This window comes from Mesoplodon mirus (assembly GCF_964341445.2).
Source record: "Mesoplodon mirus genome assembly, chromosome: 6".
Taxonomy (NCBI): domain Eukaryota; kingdom Metazoa; phylum Chordata; class Mammalia; order Artiodactyla; family Ziphiidae; genus Mesoplodon; species Mesoplodon mirus.
The window spans coordinates 19,525,874-19,545,827 of NC_138982.1; the positions used below are offsets into that span (position 1 = coordinate 19,525,874).

The 19,954-nt window shown below is 37.8% G+C and overlaps 1 protein-coding gene across 1 annotated transcript in view; it reads right to left on the minus strand.

Moving 5' to 3' along the window:
- The window catches only part of GPR149 (G protein-coupled receptor 149), a gene marked incomplete at its 5' end in the record, with an annotated part of 71,636 nt that overhangs the window by 43,303 nt on the left and 8,379 nt on the right, over positions 1–19,954 (minus strand). The window lies entirely within an intron of this gene.

Sequence of the window (19,954 nt, forward strand, 5' to 3'; positions counted from 1 at the left end):
GAATCAGGCTACCTGACTTCAGACTATACTACAAAGCTACAGTAATCAAGACAGTATGGTAGTGGCACAAAAATAGAAATACAGATCAATGGAACAGGATAGAAAACCCAGAGATAAACCCACACACATACAGTCAACTTATCTTTGATATAGGAAGCAAGAATATACAATGGAGAAAAGACAGCCTCTTCAATAAGTGGTGCTGGGAAAACTGGACAGCTACAGGTAAAAGAATGAAATTAGAATACACCCTGACACCATACACAGAAATAAACTCAAAATGGATTAAAGACCTTAAGGTAAGACCAGACACTAAAACTCTAGAGGAAAACACAGGCAGAACACTCTATGACATAAATCACATCAAGATCCTTTTTGACCCACCTCCTAGAAAAATGGAAATAAAAACAAACAAAAATAAACAAATGGGACCTAATGAAAGTAAAAGCTTTTGCACAGCAAAGGAAACCATAAACAAGATGAAAAGACAACTCTCAGAATGGTAGAAAATATTTGCAAATGAAGCAACTGCCAAAGGATTAATCTCCAAAATATACAAGCAGCTCATGCAGCTCAATATCAAAAAAACAAAAAACCCAATCCAAAAATGGGTGGAAGACCTAAATAAACATTCCTCCAAAGAAGACATACAGATGGCCAATAAATACATGAAAAGATGGTCAACATCACTAATCATTAGAGAAATGCAAATCAAAACCACAATGTGGTATCACCTCACACCAGTCAGAATGGCCATCATCAAAAAATTCTACAAACAATAAATGCTGGAGAGGGTGTGGAGAAAAGGGAACTCTCTTGCATTGTTGGTGGGAATGTAAATTGATACAGCCACTATGGAGAACAGTATGGAGGTTCCTTAAAAAACTAAAAATAGAACTACCATATTACCTAGCAATGCCACTACTGGGCATATACCCTGAGAAAACCATAATTCAAAAAGAGACATGTACCACAATGTTCATTGCAACACTATTTACAAGAGCCAGGACATGGAAGACACCTAAGTGTCCATCAAGAGATGATGGATAAAGAAGATGTGGCACATATATACAATGGAATATTACTCAGCCATAAAGAGGAACAAAACTGAGTTATTTGTAGTGAGGTGGATGGAACTAGAGACTGTCATACAGAGTGAAGTAAGTCAGAAGGAGAAAAACAAATAACGTATGCTAATGAATATATATGGAACTTAAAAAAGCAGTACTGATGAACCTAGTGGTAGGGCAGGAATAAAGATGTAGATGTAGAGAATGGACTTGAGGGTACGGGTGGGAAGGGGAAGCTGGGATGAAGTGAAAGAGTAACACTGACATATATACACTACCAAATGTAAAATGGATGACTAGTGGGAAGCTGCTGCATAGCACAGAGAGATCAGCTCGGTGGTTTGTGATGACCTAGAAGGATGGGATATGGAGGGTGGGTGGGAGGCTCAAGAGGGAGGGGATATGGGGATATATGTATACATATAGCTGATTCACTTTGTTGTACAGTAGAAACTAACACAACATTGTAAAGCATTTATACTCTAATGAAGATGTGAGAAAAAAATATGAAAAAAAAAAGAAAAGAAATAATAGGGGAGAAACTTGCTACTGCAAGAGTGCAAGATTAATCCCTCAAAAGAATCATGTGCAAAGTTACTAGGAAAAGTTGTATATAAACACGGTTGATGACCTTTATGCAGACGGGAAATCAAACACTGGAAATGTGCAAATGTTTCTCCGTTTCCAAATGGAAAGAAATGAAATCAACAAAATAGACAAGTGATATTTACATCAATTCCTGGGACATTTCTAAGATTTACTTGATGAAAAGATAGAGTTTGAGCGCCAAAAAACAAAAAGAAGATTTAAGATGATGACACAGTATTAGTTTACTAAAACCGTGTCTTTTTTTTTTTTTTTTTGTGGTACACGGGCCTCTCGCTGTTGTGGCCTCTCCCGCTGTGGAGCGCAAGCTCCGGATGCGCACGCTCAGCAGCCATGGCTCAAGGGCCCAGCCGCTCTGCGGCATGTGGGATCTTCCTGGATCGGGGCACGAACCCATGTCCCCTGCATCGGCAGGCGGACTCTCAACCACTGCGCCACCAGGGAAGCCCCTAAAACCATGTCTTAATAGAGCAATTCATTTCTTCCTCACGGTTGCTGGACATAATCACTCCATCCTCCATGGTCTAAAAATGCATTGTCTGTATTCTGTCCACTCTTTTCTCTCTAAGGCTCAGCTATTTGCTTGAAAGTCTACTTCCTAACTTGTAGGCAGGAAGCTTATATCTTTATATCCATAGTGTTTTTATTAATAATATTTATTGAATAAATAAACTAATTAATGGCAGATAAAAGAAATGTGTTAGAAAATTTTATATTAGTGTTTCATTAAAGCATTGCATAATATACTAATTACATCCATGTGAACAAGAGAGAGTAAAAATATATTGATTGCAAGGGTAACTAAAGAGATTAATAACTATTGGAACCACAATACTAAAGGTGTTTTTAAATAAACCAAACTAAAGGAGGGACTTGTTTCTGGTGGTATACAGCAGGCCTCTTTCTTTGGCCCTGTCTTGCCCCACATTTTTAGTCAACTGTTTATATAAAAATATGAAGGGTGATTTACTAAATCCATGGGTGATATAAATTTGGGTATTACAGCATAGAAGTCAGGTCTTAGAATCAGCATCTGAAAGCATTTTGATGGCATTAGAAAAGGTTATTGAAAATAATGGAAGAGTTAACTAAGTGGAACTAGATGAAATTGAGCAGAGATAAGATTGAGTCTAAACAATAGACTACAAAGGTAGTCTAAGCAGCAGCATGAGCAAAAGGGCTTAAGGGTGTTAGCTGATGTTAAACACACCAGCAGTGTGATATGGCTGCCGAATAAGTGAATGTGACCTTAAGATGCATTAAGAGAAGTGTAGCTCACAGAGTGAAGAAGAAAAGACAGCTTGAACATTCTGTTTGATTCTAGGTTTTACACAATTAAAGCCTATGGGCTACTGTAAGTGAATTTATCACAAGAAAGGCTGAGGAAAGTAACAATATTTAGTTAGCATAAATGATAAAGGACAGCAATGTGAAGAACTGGATAACCATATTTCATTAACTTAACAGCAAGTGGGAGAGGTAACAGAATGGTTCTGGGTGGGCCCAAGAGGCAGAAGCAGGGCACATGCGAGGCCTAGGGTGATAGGTGCTCATCAGAATCATCTGGACAAACTTTCTTTTTTTTTTTTTTTTTTTTGCGGTACGCAAGCCTCTCACTGTTGTGGCCTCTCCCGTTGCGGAGCACAGGCTCCGGACGCGCAGGCTCAGCGGCCATGGCTCACGGGCCCAGCCGCTCCGCGGCACGTGGGATCTTCCCCGGACCGGGGCACGAACCCGTGTCCCCTGCATCGACAGGCGGACTCTCAACCACTGCGCCACCAAGGAAGCCCCGGACAAACTTTATTTTTAACTTCTTTAAATTGAATCACTGTGCTGTACACCTGAAACTAACATGATATTGTAAATCAACTATACTTCAGTAAAATAAAATTTTAAAAAATAAAATAGGGCTTTCCTGGTGGCGCAGTGGTTGAGAGTCCGCCTGCCGATGCAGGGGACACGGGTTCGTGCCCTGGTCTGGGAAGATCCCACGTGCCGCGGAGCGGCTGGGCCCGTGAGCCATGGCCGCTGAGCCTGCGCGTCCGGAGCCTGTGCTCCGCAACGGGAGAGGCCACAACAGTGAGAGGCCCGCGTACCGCAAAAAAAATAAAAATAAAAAAATAAAATAAAATAAAATAAAATAAAATAAAATAAAAAATAAAACTGGCTTTCTAACTATGACAAAATCCAGATGCAAGTAAATAAAAAATTGATAGATTTTACTATAAACAAATTTTAAAATTGTGCGTGCTAAAAAACTTCATAAGTAAAGTTAAAATACAAACGACAAACTAGGAAAAAATATTGGCAATATATATCACAAAAAACTAATATCCTTAATATATAAAGAACTTTTATAAATTGAAGGATAAAGGGACAAAACTCCAATAGAAAAATGGGAAAGAGATAAAAACAGTTTACAAAAAATAAAAAGATAAAGAAGGCTCTTAAACAAATGAAAACTATTTAAACTCACTTATAATTATATAAATATAATTTAAAACAACCTGAGATAGTATTTCTCTACTATCAGACTGGCAAAAATTAAAAAGCATGGTAATATATGCTATTACTGAGGTGGTGGGGAAAAGGGTCTTCTGTTATACATTGCTGGTGGCAGTGCAAACTTTTATGACTATTTCTAACAAAATTACACTTAACTTTTGACCCAGAAATTCTAATTCTAGGAATTTATCATAAAGATACACTTCCAACAATATGAAAATACATTTGCATGAGGTTATTCACTGTGATATTATTTTTTTTTATTTTTTTATTTTTCGCGGTATGCGGGCCTCTCACTGTTGTGGCCTCTCCCGTTGCGGAGCACAGGCTCCGGATGCGCAGGCCCAGCGGCCATGGCTCACGGGCCCAGCTGCTCCGCGGCATATGGGATCCTCCCAGACCGGGGCACGAACCCGTATCCCCTGCATTGGCAGGCGGACTCTCAACCACTGCGCCACCAGGGAGGCCCTGTGATATTATTTTTAATTGCAAAATATAAGAAACAATCTAAGGTCCATTTAAGAGAGTGGTTGAAATAACTATGGTGTATCCACACTATGGATTATCATGCAGCTATAAAAAGAATGAGGAAGATGTCTATGAACTGATATGGAATGACTTCTAGGATACATTATTTAGTGAAAAAAGCAAAGTGAGAAAGAGTATATGTAAGGAAGAAGAAGACATAAGAAGATATGCATGTATCTGTTCATTGTGCAAAAAGACATACAGGAAGATTAAACTAGAAAGTATGATATTGGTTACTTACAGGGGATAGGTGGGAACAGGGTGGTAAGAATGGGAAAACGAGAACAGGGAAAAAGGAATGAGGGAGGATGGTATACCTTTTCTATAGTTCTGACTCTTGGAAACATGGTAATAATTTCACATACTTAAACATAAATAATCAAAATCAAAAAGAATCAAAATGAATCAAAAGAACTCAAAATGTAATATAAAATGAAGGGAATGGAAATGAAAATAACTAACCTAATAAATGTAGAAGATTGTATTGTGATGATAAACTGTAAGGTTAAAGATAAAGAACTATACACAACTATTATACTCTAGTTAATATTTTTTCCCACAGTGGTGTGGGTTAGCAATTCTAAAACTATTTTATGTGTATACCAGGATTGAGCAGATAAGTAAAGAAATTTGTAGAGAATGAGAACCAGTTTCCTCACTGTCAGAAAAAGAAGTAATAAGTAAGAAAAGGGAAAGGTGTGAATGAATTCTGTGGTATTTGATTGGACTTGGAACTATCAGTATAAACTCATGGTTTTAAATGATTTATACAGAGAAACTGATATAGAAATATAGATTTCTACATGAGCACATATATATGTATTTCCTAGATCTGTCCAATGATAGGGCCAAGACACCTCTGTAACAATAAGCATACTCAGATGTTGGTTTCTAAATCCCATTCTCTGACAAAAGTGACTAGAACTCCTTGGAAAAATGGTTGATTTTAGGGATGGGTCAGGGAAAATACAAAATGAGGCTGGAATATCTTGTGTTGCTAGAAAGTAAGGAAGTGCTCAAAAAGATGAGAATGGCATGTTGAGGATAAAGGCATCAACTTGAAGAAGCTCCCAGTGGCCAAATTTAGGATAATTGGAGTAATAAAATAAATAATAGTATGGCTAATAACCTATAGATTAAAATAAATACCTATGATCTCATACTGATACAAATAAATAAACAGAGAAGAAGAAATAACCTTTTCTTACAGGAGAATTCCAATAATAAATATAGATGAAATTATAAAAATGGAAAATCACCTTCACATAATAATTGTTACAGGCAAGATTTATCAATTAATGCTAAAATTAGTGGGCAAAAGTATGATAGGAAACAGAATATTTGCATAGCCTCAAAATATCTCCCTACAAGATACTTATAAATTACAAAGGGAAAAATAGTAACTTTACATGGAGAAATCTGGCAGACCTCACCTTTACTAAGTGATCAAAGTTTACATCACCATCATAAGACATATCAACATCATGTATCTCTTGATACGATGTGCTGGGAAGGGCAAACATCACTTCTGTGTTATTGTTGTCAAAAATGCATAAGCTCAATTGATTAATAAGCATATGTTAATTACAAATTGAAGGATATTCCAGAAATAAACCAAAACAAAACAAACTGGCTGGTTGTCTTCAAAACTGTCAAAATCATGTAAGACACAGAAAGACTGTGGAACTGCTATAGGTTGAAGAATCTGAGGAGACATGAGAACAAATGCATCAAGGAACTGAGGATCAGGTTCTGGACCAGAAAGAGGACATCAGCAGGACAGCTGGCAAAACTGAAATAAGGTCTATAAATTGGTTATTAATTCCTTAATAATTACATTATTATCACATAACATGTTAACATTAATAGAAGCTGGATGAAGGATATATTAGAACTCTCATACTATTTAAAAAATTGTTCTGTAACTCTAAAATTAGTTCATAATAAAATGTTTTAAAAATGTAGTGTTTCCAGCCATTTGAGTTCAAATAAGGGATAACACTGAACAGGAGTTGTAGAAGAGATTTAAGCCATAACTGGGCGGTTCCAACACATAGCCTGTAAGGCCTCCTTAAACCATGAAGCTTTTTTGAGGATATTAACAGAATCCTTAGCTTAAAAAGTGAATTATAGGATTCTACACAAGCTTTAATCCAATGCTAATCCCCTTGAATCCATAGAAAGTGAACAGTTAGCTCAATTTTACTTCATTTCAGCAAATGATACATGCTGTGAGGATCACAAAATGTGTCATGAAATATTCAAATTAGTTTACAATGAAATTCCCTTAGTTTCAACTTTCAAGACTTTAAATACTTGAGAACAAATTTACATTTGTGAATGAGTTTTAAACCACACTCTAAATAGCCATTCTAAACTATACCAGATAATCACACAAATGACTCAAACAATTTAAATCAGGTGAAAATTATACCCTTAAGTGGACAAAGCAGATGCCAAAACAGTACATGCAATATGATCCCATTTTTGTCAAAAGTGAAAATATATGCTTAGGAAAGGGCCTAAAGTTTTATATGATAAGATGTAAGCAGTGATTAACTCTGGGTGGTTAGAAGTGGGTGTTTTTCTTTGCTTATCAGCAATTTCTAAATTTTCTACAATACTTATATTACCTTATAATCATAAAAAATAAAGATTATAAATGTTTTGAAAAAAGAAAGCAGTATAACAATTTTTCAGGTCTCTGAACAGTGAGTGGAACTAACCACTCCAAACAAACGGATGTAGCTAAATATAAAATATCTATATTCCAAACACTCATTTCGTGTTAGGATGAGACTACATCTTTGCCTTGAGGCTACAAATAGGTGATAAGTAAGTTTTTCTCCTAGTCACTTCACTTAAAAATGTCAAAAATTACTCAGAGAGCAAGTTTCAGCATTTGCAATTATCAAGCTGACAGTGTCACAGGAAAATAGTTTATTTTTTAAAATGAAAAGAGAAGATGCACTTTTTTTAGGGAGAGGAAAGCAATATGCATACTGGGGTATTTTCTTCAAGTCTTATTTCACTTTATGGGGCATATGTCAAATGAAGAGGATTGATTTTGCCCCATTCTTTAAACTAGTATCCGTCTCCTAGTGATTAGATGTTAAAACTGTACTTCTTAAATTTTAGAAAGAAGTACTTAAATTAAGTACTTAAACTGGGGTTGGTTCAGATGCACATTACTGATTCTGTAGGTCTGGGATGGGACTTTGATTTTGCACCAGTCACCTGGGGGTTTGTCAGAAATGCAGAATCTCAGACCCTACCTCAGATCCGCTCAATCATAATCTACATTTTAACAAGATCCCCATTTGACTTATTTGCACATTAAAGTTTGAGAAGCTCGGATCTAAAGAACCCAAAATCAGTTAGATAGGCACTGGCTTTCTATAGTTTTCTACGAAAAGGATTTAAAGAAATAATAATATTAAAAAAAGATTACAGAAACCAATATTGCCCCTGAACTCTGTGAGCAAACACAACTTTAATTTGTCAAACTATTTTTAGATAGTTAATTTTAGGTAGTTAAAACATTTTCCTTAAAAGAAAAATTAAATTTCTTTGATTCCCCAGTGACCGTAAAGTTAGTTCTGTTGGTTTATTCATCCTTATACTAAATGGTTTGTGTGCAGCTAATTCAAAAGCAATCACTTCCCCCATTTGACTCTCATTTGAGAAGGATTTTTTCAGAATCTGGTTGTCTATATTCTATTGGCATAGTGAAGGACCTTTCATCTGTCAAATACTATGATGATACAGAATTATTAGTGGGACTAAGTGACATAGTGACAGCATATCTTGCTTCTGGTTTACAGTAATAAATGAGTTTCTAGAGCTCTAAGACAACACATTGAAACAAAAGAAAATGGGATCCATGGATAACTTGATGAGCTTAGTATTAAAAGAGAAAATTAGAGTGATCTCCCATAAGTTACTAAATTATTTTATAAGTACAATTTTCTTTATTCATAGTTGATAAAACTTTGGGGTTGTGGAAAATCATTATTTCACTTGAAGAACAGTCATACCATGGTGACCACATTAAAACTTTGTAACCGAAGAACTCTGGCATTTCTGACTATTTTTTCTGAAATTTTAAACAGTAAACTGCTTAGGACTCTACCTACTAGGGGTCCAAAAAGAAGTGATTGTGTGGCTAAGTGTAACACAATTTTAGTCTTACAAACACTCTCATCTGTGATACATTTTATTGGACCACATTTAAACCTACTGAAGCCATTCTACTCCCATTTCCTTTATAACTTAACCTTGATCTGACACTCTCACTCCTACCAGGATTTCCAACAAGATATACTGAGAATTTGTTTACTCACATAAACTCTAAAAAAAATTAAGCAATGTGTATTGTAAAAATATAGTAAGGCTCATTAACTACATTTTAAATCAAACCTGCTTTTTTTATACCCTAAAAACAAAGAACATACGCAATTCAATGTAGTACCATTAGATGTGAACTGATAAACTGAGCCTAAATATTTGAAAGTACAACCATAGAAAATAAAAAGAGATAGTGTTTTCAGAGAGTTATTACAGTATCTATCAGTTTATTGTATCACTGTAAGATACTAAGTTAAATTTGCTTTCAGAGCAAAGAAGGAACTTGGAAGAAAAGGATGAAAAGAAAGTGCTTTCTAAGTCACCACCTACTCCCATGAAATATCTGTTGGTGAAGAATAGGGTAAGAGTTAAAACCAGTCTTTGGTCAGAGGAAAAGTTGTCATAAGCTTTTCAACTCTAAATGTATTTTTGTTATAATGTTAATCTTTAGGTCCATAGGTGATTTTGCTAAGGGAAAGTCATACCAATAACATCAGCCTGTGGCATAAGGACTTCTTACTGTTGTTTTAAATTTATGATAGTATTTCATTTAATTTTAATTAGTTTCTTAAAATATAAATTTTACTTTTCCTGAATATTGTATTATCTATTTAACCACTAAACATTTTTTACAAGTATCATTTTAAATTAGTTTCCTGAACTACTTGCTCTTCATAAATGTTAAAATATTAATACTCAATAAGCAAATCTTTGTAGTTGAAAGATACCTGAATTGATAAACATTTTGTGCTTTCCATGTAGCATTTTTGTTTGTTTATTTTACAGAGGTGTGTAAGTTGTGCTTCATCATTCTCATAAGACAACATGCTTATGTGTAAACAGTACCTGATATTTTCACATATTTCTAGATGTGTTTAATTGATTATATTCTCCAAAATATAACTCAGGCTTTTAAATGAGGCCTGTATGTTGTGATAGCTCAGATGGCATTTCCCACTGCTTTGACAAAATACAATAGAAAATGAAGTCATTTAAAGTAATGTTGAGTAGAAAAAAAGCAAGTCCCAGAAATGATACCATCTTTAGAAAGCTCAAAATAAGCAAACTAAGGAATATATTGTGTTAGAAATACATTCATGGGGCTTCCCTGGTGGTGCAGTGGTTGAGAATCTGCCTGCCAATGCAGGGGACATGGGTTCGAGCCCTGGTCTGGGAAGATCCCACATGCCGCGGAGCAGCTAGCCCCGTGAGCCACAATTACTGAGCCTGCGCGTCTGGAGCCTGTGCTCCGCAACAAGAGAGGCCGCGATAATGAGAGGCCCGCGCACCGTGATGAGGAGTGGCCCCCACTTGCTGCAACTAGAGGAAGCCCTCACACAGAAACGAAGACCCAACACAGCCATAAATAAATAAATAAAATTAAAAAAAAAAAAAGGAAATACATTCATTTGTGTTAAAACAGTAAAACAAAAAAGCATGAGCAAGATTCAAGATAGCTGAAACCCCTAAGGGGTGAGCATGAGGATGGAATAGTGGAGTGGCACACAGGGTACTGTAGTTGCAAGTTACTGAGATATACACACACATACATGCTTCATAATATTACTTAATTTTTAAGTGCAAGAAAACCAGGAGGTTTAGATTATTTAGGAACAAATTGATGATGATATTGTAGGGAATCCCCTCTTAGCTGGGGTATCACATTGTTCTAAAAATACTGAGCAGTGTATACTGTCAGTAATACAATTTTCACTGTATTTTGCAACTTACAGCAAATATTTAGATTTTTTTGAGATACCTAATCACTAAACACTATGAATAATTATTTTTAATCATATATTTTGTATATTTTGTTTTATTATCCAACTTTTAAAACTAGTGATATCAAAGAAAAACTAGTAGTTTTAATTAATCAAGGAGAATAAAGGAAATCTCAGATTATTCTGTTCATATTCATAGTTGGTGTTAGATGGTCATACTTGTGATCAATGACTGCACATTACTAGCAGATATTTGAAAAACTATAGTTTAGATTCCAGAGATTAGGGGCAAGTGGACTCTGATTTACATTAAGTCATGTAGAAAAAGATACCTTTTCCTAGTAAATCAATTGTGTGGAAAGCAAGAGCAACTTTAACTATCAGGTATGAGCGTTTGGAGGAAAGAACAATCTTATATCAATATCACACTACAATTGCAATAAAATAAGAAGTACCCCTCATCATTCTAGGCAGGCTTAAATCTAGGAAAGAATGGGATGAGCTTAAAGGTACAAATTCTTTCATTATAAAACATCATATAAGAACTTCCCAGGTGGCGCAGCGGTTAAGAATCTGCCTGTCAATGCAGGGGACACGGATTTGATCCGTAGTCCAGGAAGATTCCCACACGCCGCAGAGCAACTAAGCCCGTGTGCCACAACTACTGAGCCTGCGCTCTAGAGCCCGCAAGCTACAACTACAGAGCCCACATCTGCAACTACTGCAGCCCACGTGCCTAGAGCCCATGCTCTGCAACAAGAGAAGCTACAGCAGTAAGAAGCCTGTACACAACAACGAAGAAGCAATGCAGCCAAAATAAATAAATAAACAAACAAACAAACAAAAAAAAACTATTCTTCAATCCTTAAAAGGATGGAACATTTAGCAGTGTTTTTGCAAAGATTCACTTGGGTCTATTCTGGAATAGGTCTTTTTTTCTTCGCTGAGTATTAGAGGGACTAGTTCCAGCAAGACTAATAGGCAAAATGGATAAAGAAGGTGTGGTACATATATACAATGTCATATTACTCAGCCATAAAAAGGAACAAAATTGGGTCATTTGTAGACACGTGGATGGACCTACAGACTGTCATACAGAGTGAAGTAAGTCAGAAAGAGAAAAACAAATATCATCTATTAATGCATATATGTGGAATCTAGAAAAATGGAACAGATGAACTGGTTTGAAAGGCAGAAATAGAGACACAGATGTAGAGAACAAACGTATAGACGCCAAGAGGGGAAACGGGCGGTGGCTGTGGTGGTGTGATGAATTGGGAGATTGGGATTGACATATATACACTAATGTGTAAAAAATAGATAACTAATAAGAACCTGCTACAGGGGGGCGCCTTCAAGATGGCAGAGGAGTAAGACGTGGTGATCATCTTCCTCCCCACAAATACATCAAAACTACATCTACATGTGGAACAACTCCTACAGAACACCTACTGAATGCTGGCAGAAGACCTCAGATTTCCCAAAAGGCAAGAAACTCCCCACGTACCTGGGTAGGGCAAAAGAAAAAAGGAAAACCAGGGACAAAAGAATAGGTATGGGACCTGCACTTCTGGGAGGGAGCTGTGAAGGAGGAAAGGTTTCCACACAGTAGGAAGCTCATTCACCGCCAGGGACGGGGGGTGGGCAGCAGGGGAAGCTTCGGAGCCACGGAGGAGAGTGCAGCAACAGGGGTACAGAGGGCAAAGCGGAGAGATTCCCACACAGAGGATCAGTGCCGACCAGCACTCACCAGCCCCAGAGGCTTGTCTGCTCACCCGCTGGGACGGGCGGGGCTGGGAGCTGAGGCTCGGGCTTCAGAGTTCAGATCCCAGGGAGAGGACTGGGGTTGGCTGCGTGACCACAGCCTGAAGGGGGCTAGTGCACCACAGCTAGCCAGGAGGGAATCTGGGAAAAACTCTGGACCTGCCTAAGAGGCAAGAGACCATTGTTTCAGGGTGTGCGAGGAGAGGGAATTCAGAGTACCGCCTAAACGAGCTCCAGAGACAGGGGTGAGCCGAGGCTATCGGTGTGGATTGCAGAGACAGGCATGAAACGTTAAGGTTGCTACTACAGACATCAAGAAGCCTGTGCGCAAGCAGAGGTCACTATCCACACTTCCCCTCCTGGGAGACTGTGCAGCCCACCATTGCCAGGGTCCCGTGATCCAGGGACAATTTCCCCGGGAGAACACATGGCGCGCCTCAGCCTGTTGCAACGTCATGCTGGCCTCTGCTGCCACAGGCTCGCCCCCCATTCCATACCCCTCCCTCCCCCCACCTGAGTGAGCCAGAGCCCCCTTATCAGCCACTCCTTTAACCCTGTCCTATCTAGGTGGGGAACAGATACCCTCAGGAGACCTACATGCACAGGCGGGGCCAAATCCAAAGCTGAACCCCAGGAGCTGTGCGAACAAAGAAGAGAAAGGGAAATCTCTCCCAGCAGCCTCAGGAGCAGCGGATTAAATCTCCACAATCAACTTGATGTACCTGCATCTGTGGAATACCTGAATAGACAACAAATCACCCCAAAATTGAGGCGGTGGACTTTGGGAGCAACTGTAGACTTGGGGTTTGCTTTCTGCATCTAATTTGTTTCTGGTTTTATGTTTATCTTAGTTTAGTATTTAGAGCTTAATATCATTGGTAGATTTGTTTATTGATTTGGTTGCTCTCTTCCTTTTTAAATTTTATATATATATATATATTTTTTTTTCCTTTTTCTCTTTTTGTGAGTGTGTATGTGCATGCTTCTTTGTGTGATTTTGTCTGTATAGCTTTGCTTTTGCCACTTGTCCTAGGGTTCTCACTGTCCATTTTTTTTAGTATAGTGTTTTAGTGCTTGTTACAATTGGTGGATTTGATTTTTACTTTGGTTGCTCTCTTCTTCCTTTCTCTCTTTCTTTTTTTTATTACTGTTTTATTTTTAATATTTTTTTCTATTTTAATAACACTATTTTCTTTCTTTCTTTTTCCTTTCTTATTTTATCTCCCCTTTCTTCTGAGCCATGTGGCTGACAGGGTCTTGGTGCTCTGGCTGGGGGTCAGGCCTGAGTCTCTGAGGTGAGAGAGCCGAGTTCAGGACATTGGCCCACCAGAGACCTCCTGGCCCCATGTAATATCAAATGGCAAAAGCTCTCCCAGAGATCTCCATCTCAACACTAAGACACAGCTCCGCTCCAAGACCAGCAAGCTAAAGTGCTGGACACCCTATGCCAAACAACTAGCAAGACAGGAACACAAACCCACCCATTAGCAGAGAGGCTGCCTAAAATCATAATAAGGCCACAGACACCCCAAAACACACCACTGAATGTGGTCCTATCCACCAAAAAGACAAGATCCAGCCTCATACACCAGACCACAGGCACCAGACGCCTCCATCAGGAAGCCTACACAACCCACTGAACCAACCTTACCCACTGGGAGCAGACAACAAAAACAATGGGAACTACGAACCTGCAGCCTGCGAAAAGGAGACCCCAAACAGAGTAAGTTAAGCAAAATGAGAAGACAGAGAAATATACAGCAGATGAAGGAGCAAGGTAAAAACCCACCAGACCAAAAAAAAAAGAGGAAATTGGCAGGCTACCTAAAAAAGAATTCAGAGTAATGATAGAAAAGATGATCAAAGGGCTTCCCTGGTGGTACAGTGGTTGAGAGTCCGCCTGCCAATGCAGGGGACACGGGTTCATGCCCCGGTCCGGGAAGAACCCATATGCCGCGGAGCGGCTGGGCCCATGAGCCATGGCCACTGAACTTGCGCGTCCAGAGCCTGTGCTCTGCAAAGGGAGAGGCCACAACAGTGAGAGGCCTGCATACAGAAAAAAAAAAAAAAAAAAGAGAAGATGATCGAAAATCTTGGAAATACAATGGAGAAAATACAAGAAATGTTTAACAAGGACCTAGAAGAACTAAAGAGCAAACAAACAATGATGAACAACACAATAAATGAAAGTAAACATTCGCTAGAAGGAATCAATAGCAGAATAACTGAGGCAGAAGAAGGGATAAGTGACCTGGAAGATAAAATAGTGGAAATAACTACCACAGAGAAGAATAAAGAAAAAAGAATGAAAAGAATTGAGGACAATCTCAGAGACCTCTGGGCAACATTAAATGCATCAACATTCGAATTATACGGGTCTCAAAGGAAGAAGAGAAAAAAAAAGGTACTGAGAAAATATTTGAAGAGATTACAGTTGAAAACTTCTAAAATATGGGTAAGGAAATAGTCAGTCAAGTCCAGAAAGCCCAGAGAGTCCCACACAGAATAAATCCAAGGAGAAACACACCAAGACACATATTAATCAAACTATCAAAAATTAAATACAAAGAAAAAAATATTAAAAACAACAAGGGAAAAGCAACAAATAACAAACAAGAGAGTCAACGTAAGGTTAACAGCTGATCTTTCAGCAGAAACTCTGCAAGCCAGAAGGGACTGGCAGGACATATTTAAAGTGATGAAAGGGAAAAACCTACAACCAAGATGATTCTAGCCAGCAAGGATCTCATTCAGATTTGATGGAGAAATTAAAACCTTTACAAATAAGAAAAAGCTGAGAGAATTCAGCACCACCAAACCAGCTCTACAACAAATGCTAAAGGAACTTCTCTAGGCAGGAAACACTAGAGAAGGAAAAGACTTACAATAACAACCCAAAATAATTAAGAAAATGGTAATAGGAACATACATATTGATAATTACCTTGAATGTAAATGGATTAAATGCTCCAACCCAAAGAAATAGAATGGCTGAATGTATACAAAAACAAGACCCATACATATGCTGTCTACAAGAGACCCACTTCAGACCTAGGAACACATACAGACTGAAAGGGAAGGGATGGAAAAAGATATTCCATGCAAATGGAAATCAAAAGAAAGCTGGAGTAGCAATTCTCATATCAGACAAAATAGACTTTAAAATAAAGAATATTACAAGAGACAAAGAAGGACACTACAAAATGATCAAGGGATCAATCTAAAAGAAGATACAACAATTGTAAATATGTATGTACCCAACATAAGAGCACCTCAATACATAAGGCAAATGCTAACAGCCATAAAAGGGGAAATCGACAGTAACACATTCATAGTAGGGGATGTTAAAACCCCATTTTCACCAATGGACAGATCACCTAAAATGAAAATAAAAAAAGAAACACAAGCTTTAAATGACACATTAAACAAGATGGACTTAATTGATATTTATAGGACATTCCATCCAAAAACAGCAGATTACACTTTCTTCTCAAGTGCTCATGGAACATTTTCCAGGATAGATCATATCCTGGGTCACAAATCAAGCCTTGGTAAATTTAAGAAAATTGAGGGGCTTCCCTGGTGGCGCAGTGGTTGAGAGTCTGCCTGCCGATGTAGGGAACACGGGTTCGTGCCCTGGTCCGGGAAGGTCCCACATGCCACAGAGCGGCTGGGCCCGTGAGCCATGGCCGCTGAGCCTGCGCGTCCGGAGCCTGTGCTCCGCAATGGGAGAGGCCATAACAGTGAGAGTCCCGCGTACCACAAAAAAAAAAAAAAAAAAGAAAATTGAAATTGTATCAAATATCTGTTCTGACCACAACTCTATGAGACTAGATATCAATTACAGGAAAAAATCTGTAAAAAATACAAACACATGGAGGCTTAACAATACACTACTAAATAACCAAGAGATCACTGAAGAAATCAAAGAAGAAATCAAAAAATACCTAGAAACAAATGCCAATGAAATTACGACAACCCAAAACCTATGGGATGTAGCAAAAGCAGTTCTAAGAGGGAAGTTTATAGCAATACAATCCTACCTCAAGAAATGAGAAATATCTCAAATAAACAACCTAACTTTACACCTAAAGCAGTTAGAGAAAGAAGGACAAGAAAACCCCAAAGTTAGCTGAAGGAAAGAAATCATAAAGGTCAGATCAGAAATAAATGAAAAAGAATGAAGGAAAGGAGAGCAATGATCAATAAAACTAAAAGCTGGTTCTTTGAGAAGATAAACAAAATTGATAAACCATTAGCCAGACTCATCAAGAAAAAAAAGGGAGAAGACCCAAATAAATAGAATTAGAAATGAAAAAGGAGAAGTAACAACTGAGACTGCAGAAATACAAACGATCATGAGTGATTACTACAAGCAACTATATGCCAATAAAACGGACAGCCTGGAAGAAATGGACAAATTCTTAGAAAAGCACAACCATCCGAGACTGAACCGGGAAGAAATAGAAAATAAAAACAGACCAATCACAAGCACTGAAATTGAAACTGTGATTAAAAATCTTCCAACAGAGAAAAGGCCAGGACAGATGGCTTCACAGGTGAATTCTACCAAACATTTAGAGAAGAGCTAACGCCTATCTTTCTCAAACTCTTCCAAAATATAGCAGAGGGAGGAACACTCCCAAACTCATTCTACAAGGCCACCATCACCCTGATACCAAAACCAGACAAAGGTGCCACAAAAAAGAAAACTACAGGCCAATATCACTGATGAACATGCAAAAATCCTCAATAAAATACTAGCAAACAGAATTCAACAGCACATTAAAAGGATCATACACCATGAGCAAGTGGGGTTTATCCCAGGAGTGCAAGGATTCTTCAATATACGCAAATCAATCAATATGATAAACCATATTAACAAATTGAAGGAGAAAATCCATATGATCATCTCAGTAGATGCAGAAAAAGCTTCTGACAAAATTCAACACCAATTTATGATAAAAACCCTCCAGAAAGTAGGCATAGAGGGAACTTTCCTCAATATAATAAAGACCATAAATGAAAAACCCACAGCCAACATCGTTCTCAATGGTGAAAAACTGAAATCATTTCCACTAAGATCAGGAAGACAAGGTTGCCCACTCTGACCACTACTATTCAACATAGTTTTGGAAGTTTTAGCCACAGCAGTAAGCGAAGAAAAAGAAATAAAAGGAGTCCAAATCAGAAAAGAAGAAGTAAAATTGTCACTGTTTGCAGATGACATGATACTATACATAGAGAATCCTATAGATGCTACCAGAAAACTACTAGAGCTAATCAGTGAATTTGGTAAAGTAGCAGGATACAAAATTAATGCACAGAAATCTCTGGCATTCCTATATACTAATGATGAAAAATCTGAAAGGGAAATTAAGGAAACACTCCCATTTACCAATGCAACAAAAAGAATAAAATACCTATTAATAAACCTACCTAAGGAGACTAAAGACCTGTATGCAGAAAAGTATAAGACACTGGTAAAGAAATTAAAGATTATACAAACAGATGGAGAGATATACTATGTTCTTGGATTGGAAGAATCAACATTGTGAAAATGTCTATACAACCCAAAGAAATCTACAGATTCAATGCAATCCCTATCAAACTACTAATTGCATTTTTCTCAGGACTAGAATTAAAAATTTCACAATTTGTATAGAAACACAAAAGACCCCGAAAAGCCAAAGCGATCTTGAGAAAGAAAAACGGAGCTGGAGGAATCAGGATCCCTGACTTCAGACTATACTACAAAGCTACAGTAATCAAGACAGTGTGGTACTGGCACAAAACCAGAAATACAGTTCAATGGAACAGGACAGAAAGCCCAAAGATAAACCCACACACATATGGTCACCTTATCTTTGATAAAGGAGGCAAGAATATACAATTGAGAATGGACAGTTTCTTCAAGAAGTGGTGCTGGGAAAACTGGACAGCTACATGTAAATGAATGAAATTAGAACACTCCTTAACACCATACACAAAAATAAACTCAAAATGGATTAAAGACTAAATGGAAGGCCAGACACTATAAAACTCTTAGAGGAAGACCTCTTAGAGGAAGACACTATAAAACTCTTAGAGGAAGACCTAGGCAGAACACGCCATGAGCTCAATCTCAGCAAGATCCTTTTTGACCCACCTCCTAGAGAAATGGAAATAAAAACAAAAATAAACAAAGGGACCTAATGAAACTTAAAAGCTTTTGCACAGCAAAGGAAACCATAAACAAGGCGAAAAGACTACCCTCAGAATGGGAGTAATATTTGGAAATGAAGCAACTGAAAAAGGATTAATCTCCCAAATATACAGGCAGCTCATGCAGCTCAACATCAAAAAAACAAACAACCCAATCCAAAAATGGGCAGAAGACCTAAATAGACATTTCTCCAAAGAAGATATACAGATCGCCAACAGACACATGAAAGAATGCTCAACTTCACTAATCATTAGAGAAATGCAAATCGAAACTACAATGAGGTATCACCTCACACCAGTCAGAATGGCCATCATCAAAAATCTACAAACAATAAATGAGAGGGTGTGGAGAAAAGGGAACCCTCTTGCAATGTTGGTGGGCATGTACATTGATACAGCCACTATGGAGAACAGTATGGAGATTCCTTAAAATCTAAAAATAGAGCTATCATACCACCCAGCAATCCCACTCCCGGCATATACCCTGAGAAAACCATAATTCAAAAGGGTCATTTACCACAATGTTCATTGCAGCTCTATTTACAATAGCCAGGACATGGAAGCAACCTAAGTGTCCATCTACAGATGAATGGATAAAGAAGATGTGGCACATATATACAATGGAATATTACCCAGCCATGAAAAGAAATGAAACTGAGTTATTTGTAGTGAGGTGGATGGATCTAGAGACTGTCATAGAGAGTGAAGTAAGTCAGATAGAGAAAAACAAATTCTGTATGCTAACACATCTATATGGAATCTAAAAAAAAAATGGTTCTGAAGAACCTAGGGGCAGGACAGGAATCAAGATGCAGACATAGAGAATGGACTGCAGGACATGGGGAGGGGGTAGGGTAAGCTGGGATGAAGTGAGAGAGTGGCATGGACATATATTCACTAACAAATGTAAAATAGATAGCTAGTGGGAAGCAGCTGCATAGCACAGGGAGATCAGCTCGGTGCTTTGTGTCCACCTAGCGGGGTGGGATTGGAAGGATGGGAGGGAGTGCAAGAGGGAGGTGATATGGAGATGTATGTATATGTATAGCTAATTCACTTCGTTATACAGCACAAACTAACACTCCATTGTAAAGCAATTATATTCCAATAAAGATGTTTAAAAAAAAAGAACCTGCTGTATAAAAAAATAAAGAAATAAAATTCAAAACATAAAAAAGACTAATAGTCAATCTTTGTGAATAGTAGAGTT